Source organism: Dermacentor silvarum, chromosome 7 (genome assembly GCF_013339745.2).
Source record: "Dermacentor silvarum isolate Dsil-2018 chromosome 7, BIME_Dsil_1.4, whole genome shotgun sequence".
Lineage (NCBI taxonomy): Eukaryota > Metazoa > Arthropoda > Arachnida > Ixodida > Ixodidae > Dermacentor > Dermacentor silvarum.
Window position 1 is genome coordinate 184,214,723 of NC_051160.1, and position 8,062 is coordinate 184,222,784.

The 8,062-nt window shown below is 47.7% G+C and overlaps 1 long non-coding RNA gene across 1 annotated transcript; it reads right to left on the bottom strand.

Annotated features, from left to right (window-relative positions):
* Positions 1-3,194: 3,194 nt before the first annotated feature.
* On the bottom strand, positions 3,195-4,671 carry LOC125947088 (uncharacterized). The gene is made up of 3 exons (XR_007468127.1): positions 4,628-4,671; positions 4,128-4,177; positions 3,195-3,729 (listed from the first exon to the last, which is right to left on the bottom strand). It is a non-coding gene; the product is annotated as an uncharacterized LOC125947088 (long non-coding RNA).
* Between the last annotated feature and the right edge of the window lie 3,391 nt (positions 4,672-8,062).

The window sequence follows — 8,062 nt, forward strand, 5'->3', positions numbered from 1 at the left end:
TGACGTATTTCCGTGACGGAAATACGTCAGTGAAGTCTTGGTGGACCCCGGCATAAAACACTTTCGTGTTAAAAAATCGAGTTATAAGCACCATTTTATACTTTTGAACACCCTGAACAGAAAAATCGACAAGAAATTTGACATGGCGCAGCCAAAAACGCGTTATTAGCAAAAAAACTCCGTGCTGCGACTGGGCGGCGCGCGGCGCATCCGGCTCGCATCGATGGTTGGTGGAGCACACCGTGACGTCAATCCATGCGTCCACGAGAGCCCGCCGCAACGTGACAGCTTCTCACCAGGTGCTGCGACTACCTTCCAGACGATTTCGCATGGTTCAGTTGCTGTTATGGATAATTTTGACCACTTAGGGGTGATTGGCGTGACACCATACGCGTTTGAACCAGTCGCCCGACAACGAGAAACACCTACGCCAAGCGCGAGCGCGATCGCCAGCGCGGAAGTTGGAATGGCCGGAGCCCGCCAGATCCGAGGACCGAATTGCGACATTTGCCATTGCAGCATTTGTGCCAGACAACTATACGCCGCACGGTAGTGAATTTTTTTTTTTTTGCAGTATAGCTGTGCTGTTTTGTGACCCACGGTGCTAGAAGCAGCGTTCGACATTGCCTTAGCTGTCCTTATAACAGAATACGGAAAGAAATACTCATTTTGTACACAGTAGAGAGACTCGTTTTGTACACAGTGCATTCTACTGTTGCTGGTTTGCTAGTAATAAAGTGCGACTGCCGAATTGCCCTGAAGGTACACATCGCATGGAAATTATTGTATTTGCAATATAATTTAATTAAGTGTACATATTACTTCCACAGATGCATTCTGCTGTGCTGTGACCGCAACAAACAATGCGTGCAATCATTGCTATATTCTATCTTGCAGTGAATGCGGAGACGCACTGTCAGCACAGTGCATTTTGCAGTTACCAAGTTACTAAGATAACAATACAAGGTGCAGACGTGCCAGACAAATATACGCCGCACGGAAGTGAATTTTTCTTATTTTTGCAGTATAGCTGTGCTGTTTTGTGACCCACGGTGCTAGAAGCAGCGTTCGACGCCGCGACGGCGTGCTTGGGCTGCTTGCAATGTCGTGCGGGAATTTGACGAAAAACAAAAACGTGTGCCACTGCACGTTGTTATGCATATCTCTGCAGTTTACTGTAGTTCTATTTTATGCTTTTTGGCCCTCGATTCCCGGTTGTGTTGAAACGATCAGAGGTAAAAGCCCACTCCTGTCGTTTCACGCTTTTTAACAATCCGCCGCTTTCCTTAAAGCAAGTGATGTAAGCACTCAGGCGTATGGGCACTTAGGTATCCGATTGAAACTTTATTTTAGGTGTCTTTTCTACGTGACGTATATTTCTGATGCGACAGGTGTTCCTGCATGCACTGCAGTGCAATGGAAATAGAAGAAGAATGTTTGTGCTTCCAGGAAGTAAACGAAATTCCTGGAAGAGAGAAAAAAAAACAAAAAAACAAAGTGTATCACAGAAGGCTGCTCTCGGTGGCGGCGATTCATTTCGTTTATGAGCGAAGATCGATGGCACCACGCCTGGCCTTAGTCGAGCAGATTTCACCGGAATTCCGATTGCACGCATCAGCGATAAACTCTGATGGTAATCACTGTCCCAAAAATGTTTTTAACAGAGAAGAGTGGTTCTTGAAAGTTTGAAATTAATTCGTTTCACCACTGCAATTCACTGAGCAGCTTGTTTTTTTCTGCCATGGGAAATTGTGAAAAATGACGTCGTCTCGGCCGCCGTTGGTCGTACAGCCGTAAGCAGCGCAAAAGGATGGCATGGTGACACTGTATGCTTCTTAGACGGAGTTCTCCTTGCGGTAACAGTCCTTTGAAGCGTTAGCCGGACACGCAGGGTGGAGATCTTGATCATTTGCGATAAAGGCCACCGATACAACCCGACTGACGCGCAAAAGCTGCACACGCTTTCCGCGCGGGTGCCTGGGACCCCTATATTGACGTCATTTCCGCTAGCTTTTCCCTTCCGCCGTTGCCGCAGGCTGACTCCGCGAGCCGCGGTGGGCGGAGCATAGCTGCGATTTTAATTCTCAATTACGCCGCCGCTACTTGTATGATGTTGTACGAAGTTTTGTTTCAACAAAACTTCGTACCGGGGATTTCAAGTGTCTGCGCTTCAGAAAAACGTCACTTTTTAGAAATCTAAAACCTGTTCAGTTTCCCTTTAAACATTGATGAGGCGGACGACGGCATGGGCCAGCTACCACTTTGGATATGCCCGACTCCAACTCCTACCATTGGCTAGGCCACGATATCCCAGCTCTTACAGCGCGAACTATTAGCGACTCTGTTTTCGCAACAAAGGCATCAGCCAGCGTGGTGGGCGCTCCCACAAGTAAGGCTCACGTGTTACTGGATATGCGCCATGCTTGAACGAACCTCTTTGATGCCTGCTTGGGTTACTGGGTATGCGGCATGTTTGAATGAACCTCTTTTATGCCCACTTGTGTTACTGGGTATGTGCCATGCTTGAATACACCTCTTTTATGCCCACTTGTGTTACTATGTGCCGTGCTTGAATGAACCTCTTTTATGCCCACTTGTGTTACTGGGTATGCGCCATGCTTGAATACACCTCTTTTATGCCCACTTGTGTTACTAGGTATGTGCCATGCTTGAATGAACCTCTTTTATGCCCACTTGTGTTACTGGGTATGCGCCATGCTTGAATACACCTCTTTTATGCCCACTTGTGTTACTAGGTATGTGTCATGCTTGAATGAACCTCTTTTATGCCCACTTGTGTTACTGGGTATGTGCCATGCTTGAATGAACCTCTTTTATGGCCACTTGTGTTACTGGGTATATGCCATGCTTGAATGAACCTCTTTTATGCCCACTTATGTTACTGGGTATATGCCATGCTTGAATGAACCTCTTTTATGCCCACTTGTGTTACTGGGTATGTGCCATGCTTGAATACACCTCTTTTATGTCCACTTGTGTTACTGGGTATGTGCCATGGTTGAATACACCTCTTTTATGCCCACTTGTGTTACTAAGTATGTGGCATGCTTGAATGAACCTCTTTTATGCCCACTTGTGTTACTGGGTATGCGCCATGCTTGAATACACCTCTTTTATGCCCACTTGTGTTACTGGGTATGTGCCATGGTTGAATACACCTCTTTTATGCCCACTTGTGTTACTAAGTATGTGGCATGCTTGAATGAACCTCTTTTATGGCCACTTGTGTTACTGGGTATATGCCATGCTTGAATGAACCTCTTTTATGCCCACTTGTGTTACTGGGTATGTGCCATGCTTGAATACACCTCTTTTATGCCCACTTGTGTTACTAAGTATGTGACATGCTTGAATGAACCTCTTTTATGGCCACTTGTGTTACTGGGTATATGCCATGCTTGAATGAACCTCTTTTATGCCCACTTGTGTTACTGGGTATGTGCCATGCTTGAATGAACCTCTTTTATGCCCACTTGTGTTACTGGGTATGTGCCATGCTTGAATACACCTCTTTTATGCCCACTTGTGTTACTAAGTATGTGCCATGCTTGAATGAACCTCTTTTATGCCCACTTGTGTTACTGGGTATGTGCCATGCTTGAATACACCTCTTTTATGCCCACTTGTGTTACTAAGTATGTGCCATGCTTGAATGAACCTCTTTTATGGCCACTTGTGTTACTGGGTATATGCCATGCTTGAATGAACCTCTTTTATGCCCACTTGTGTTACTGGGTATGCGCCATGCTTGAATACACCTCTTTTATGCCCACTTGTGTTACTAGGTATGTGCCATGCTTGAATGAACCTCTTTTATGCCCACTTGCGTTACTGGGTATGCGCCATGCTTGAGTTAACTTCTTTGATGCCCACTTGGGTTACTGGGTATGCGGCATGTTTAAATGAACCTCTTTTATGCCTACTTGTGTTACTGGGTATGTGCCATGCTTGAATGAACTTCTTTGATGCCCACGGGTTACTGGGTATGCGGCATGTTTGAATGCACCTCTTTTATGCCCACTTGTGTTACTGGGTATGCGCCATGCTTGAATGAACCTCTTTTATGCCCACTTGTATTACTTGGTATGCACCATGCTTGAATGAACTTCTTTTATGCCCACTTGTGTTACTGGGTATGCGCCATGCTTGAATGAACCTCTTTTATGCCCACTTGCGTTACTGGGTGTGCGCCATGCTGGAATGAACTTCTTTGATGCCCACTTGGGTTACTGGGTATGCGGCATGTTTGAATGAACCTCTTTTATGCTTACTTGTGTTACTGGGTATGCGCCATGCTTGAATGAACCTCTTTTATGCCCACTTGTGTTACTGGGTATGCACCATGCTTGAATGAACTTCTTTCATGCCCACTTGGGTTACTGGTTATGCGGCATGTTTTAATGAACCTCTTTTATGCCCACTTGTGTTACTGGGTATCCGCCATGCTTGAATAAACTTTTTTGATGCCCACTTGGGTTACTGGGTATGCGGCATGTTTTAATGAACCTCTTTTACGCCCACTTGTGTTACTAGGTATGCGCCATGCTTGAATGAAGCTCTTTGATGCCTCCTGGTGTTACTGGGTATGCGCCATGCTTGAATGAACCTGTTTGATGCCCACTGGGGTAACTGGGTACGCGCCATGCTTGAATAAACCTCTTTGATGCCCACTGAGGTACGCACCATGCTTGACTAATACCCCTGTCACACGGGACAACTTAAGAGCACTTTGCTCCGAGTGTCATTCGCACGCTGTCACACAGGAAAGCGCAGTGACCCTTGCTGCAAAGCACACTCGCCGGCGAGTGCATTTGCCAAACTCACTTCACTGCGCCCAAGTGCGTAGCCTTGGTAGCAGGGGCTCAGAAATAAATGAAATAATATTAAAACCAGAGTTCTGAGTCTTTTTGAACCATTGTTTTCATTATTAGGAATATTGTGAGAACTAACTGTGCAGTTCATCGTCTTCATGTGTACATACCCATCCTCATAATCATTTTGTCCGGTTGGTGTTCGTGGGCTGTCTCGCGCTGTGTGACAATACAAGAGCTCTGCCTTCGTCTGGAGCATTGTGTCACAATATTAATGCTTATTAAAACGTACTTTACAACAAAAAATACTACTTCCCGTGCCCTCTACAATGAAATCCGCCATTTTATGTGCGTTTGCCTTGGATACGACGCAGTCTTGTCTTGGCTCGTGATGATCAATGTCGCTAATGCGTTTGCAATGATTCACTTCATTTGCACCTAAAGTTTATTGTAAATGCTGTTTATACATATATTGTCACGGGACTATTCCTCAAGAGCAGCGTCGATGAAGAAGACGTTTTTGACCTAGCGCGCTCTCGCCTATATGGTTCAGCACTTCATCGTCTTGTAAATACATTGTAAATATGTTTTACTGTTGTGTCTGCCTCCCCGTAACAATATATATAATACTTTATTAGCAAGAATTGCCTAAAATAACATACATATGTGGTGCTACTGACTCCCCCATCGCGATCACCATCATTTTCTAAGTACACTTCTCTTTCTCATGTAGCAGCTCTCTGCCAAAGTGACACTGTGCGCGTAAGTGCACTCGCTCTAAATGACACTAAATTTGCCAGCGTGACAGGGGTATAAACCTCTTTGATGCCCACTTGGGTTACTGGGTATGTGCCATGCTTGAATGAAGCTCTTTGATGCCCCCTGGGGTTACTGGGTATGCGCCATGCTTGAATGAACCTGTTTGATGCCCACTTAGGTCATGCTTGAATGAACTTCTTTTATGCCCACTTGGGTTACTGGATACGCGTCATGCTTGGATAAGCCTCTTTGATGCCCACTTGGTTAATGGGTATGCGCCATGCTTGAATAAACCTCTCTGAAGCCCACTGAGGTTACTGGGTACGCCCCATGCTTGACTAAACCTCTTTGGTGCCCACTTGGGCTACTGGGTATGTGTCATGCTTGAATGAACCTCTTTTATGCCCACTTGGGTTACTGGATACGCGTCATGCTTGGATAAGCCTCTTTGATGCCCACTTGGTTAATGGGTATGCGCCATGCTTGAATAAACCTCTCTGAAGCCCACTGAGGTTACTGGGTACGCCCCATGCTTGACTAAACCTCTTTGGTGCCCACTTGGGCTACTGGGTATGTGTCATGCTTGACTAAACCTCTTTGGTGCCCACTTGGGCTACTGGGTATGTGTCATGCTTGAATGAACCTCTTTTATGCCCACTTGGGTTACTGGGTACGCACCATGCTTGGATAAACGTCTTTGATGCCCATGACATGACAAGAACTTTATTTGAGTCCTGAGGAACTGAGATCTAGGCGAGCCGAAGGCTCCCCCACATAAGTCGGTGGCTCCGCCCAAGATGGGACCGGGAGACCAAGTCCTGTCGCGATGTCGTGGGCCCTCTTGACAGCCTGGAGTTGAATTTGAAGATTGCTGCTCTTGAGGGATTCCTCCCATTGCTCTTTCGTGATGGGTGCCCACTTATGAAACTCTTTTATGCCCCTTGGCTTACTAGGTACGCGCCATGCTTGGATAAACCTCTTTGATGCCCACTTGGGTTAATGGGTATGCGCCATGCTTGAATAAACCACTTTGATGACCACTTGAGTTACTGGGTATGCGGCATGCTTGAATTAAGCTCTTTGATGCCCACTGGGGTTACTGGTATGTGGCACTCTTTATTGACAAGAATATTCACCGACGATTGCGATACCCCCTAATGCGAAATTTGAGCGCCGCTATATACAAGTTTTCATTTCACAATATTGCTACACGCGTGTGGTATTTGGTTGTTTGAACGAGGCGCGCGGGCGCCTAGACGAAGAAGACGAACTGCTCTGGCCTCTCGAGCTATCGGCTGATCTGGCCAGCGCTGCAGCTATCTTTTGTAAATATACTTGTAAATAGTCTCCTGTCCTTAATTCTTCGTTCGCGTAACATTTTGGTGGAGCGTGCCGTTCCCCGTCCTCACCACGGAGCTCCGCAGCGGCCGCACCGTCCAGCTTTCCGCCATGGCTCCCGGTGACGACAACTCGTCTGCTGCTACTACTGCAACTCCAACCACAACGTACGTCACGGTTGCCACTCCCCGCGATCCTGGCTTATTCTCTGGCCAAGATAATGTTGACGTTGATGACTGGCTACGCATGTATGAGCTTGTTAGCCGCAACAACCACTGGGACCCTACCATAATGCTAGCTCATGTCCTCTTCTACTTGGGCGGAACACCTCGTGTCTGGTTCCGGACACACGAGGAGGAGATCTCTAGCTGGGACGCTTTCAAGGAGAAGCTCCGCGACCTCTTTGGCAATCCGACCGGTCGGCAGCAGGCTGCAAGAAAAGAGCTTGCTACACGAGTACGGTCTGCCACTGAATCGTATGTCTCGTACATACAAGACGTGCTAGCTCTTTGCCGGAAGGTCGACGAGAACATGGTCGAAGTTGACAAGGTTGGCCACGTTCTCAAGGGGATCGCGTACGACGCCTTCAACTTGTTGATCTTCAACAATGTGTCTACCATCGACGTCATTGTCAAGGAATGCCGCCGCTTTGAGCTCGCCAAAAGCCGTCGCGTCATTCCACAGTTCTCCCGGCTCCCTAACACGGCTGCGACGTCGTCCTGCGTCGCCCTTACCGCTTCACCCCCCTCCAATGAGACCGTCACGCGTATTGTTCGCCGCGAGCTCGAGGCTGCCAGTCCTGCCACGTTCCTTCCGCGCCCACTTGACCCCACCATTGACCAACCAGCCCCAGTGATCTCCCTCATTCAGGAGGTTGTGCGGCAAGAGTTTGCCAACCTCGGTTTTCCTGCTGCCTGCTCCATCTCCCGAGCTGACGCCCGACTGGTGCCGACAGCTGCGCCTCCCAGTGATCTGTATTCCCGTCCCAGATACCGCAACCCTTCAGAGTGGAGAACTCCGGACGACAAGCCCATTTGCTTTCGTTGCCACCGCATTGGCCACGCCGCTCGCCACTGCCGCACCTCCTGGACATCGCCGTATTTGAGCTACTTTTCCCCGCCTCCTCGCCCATT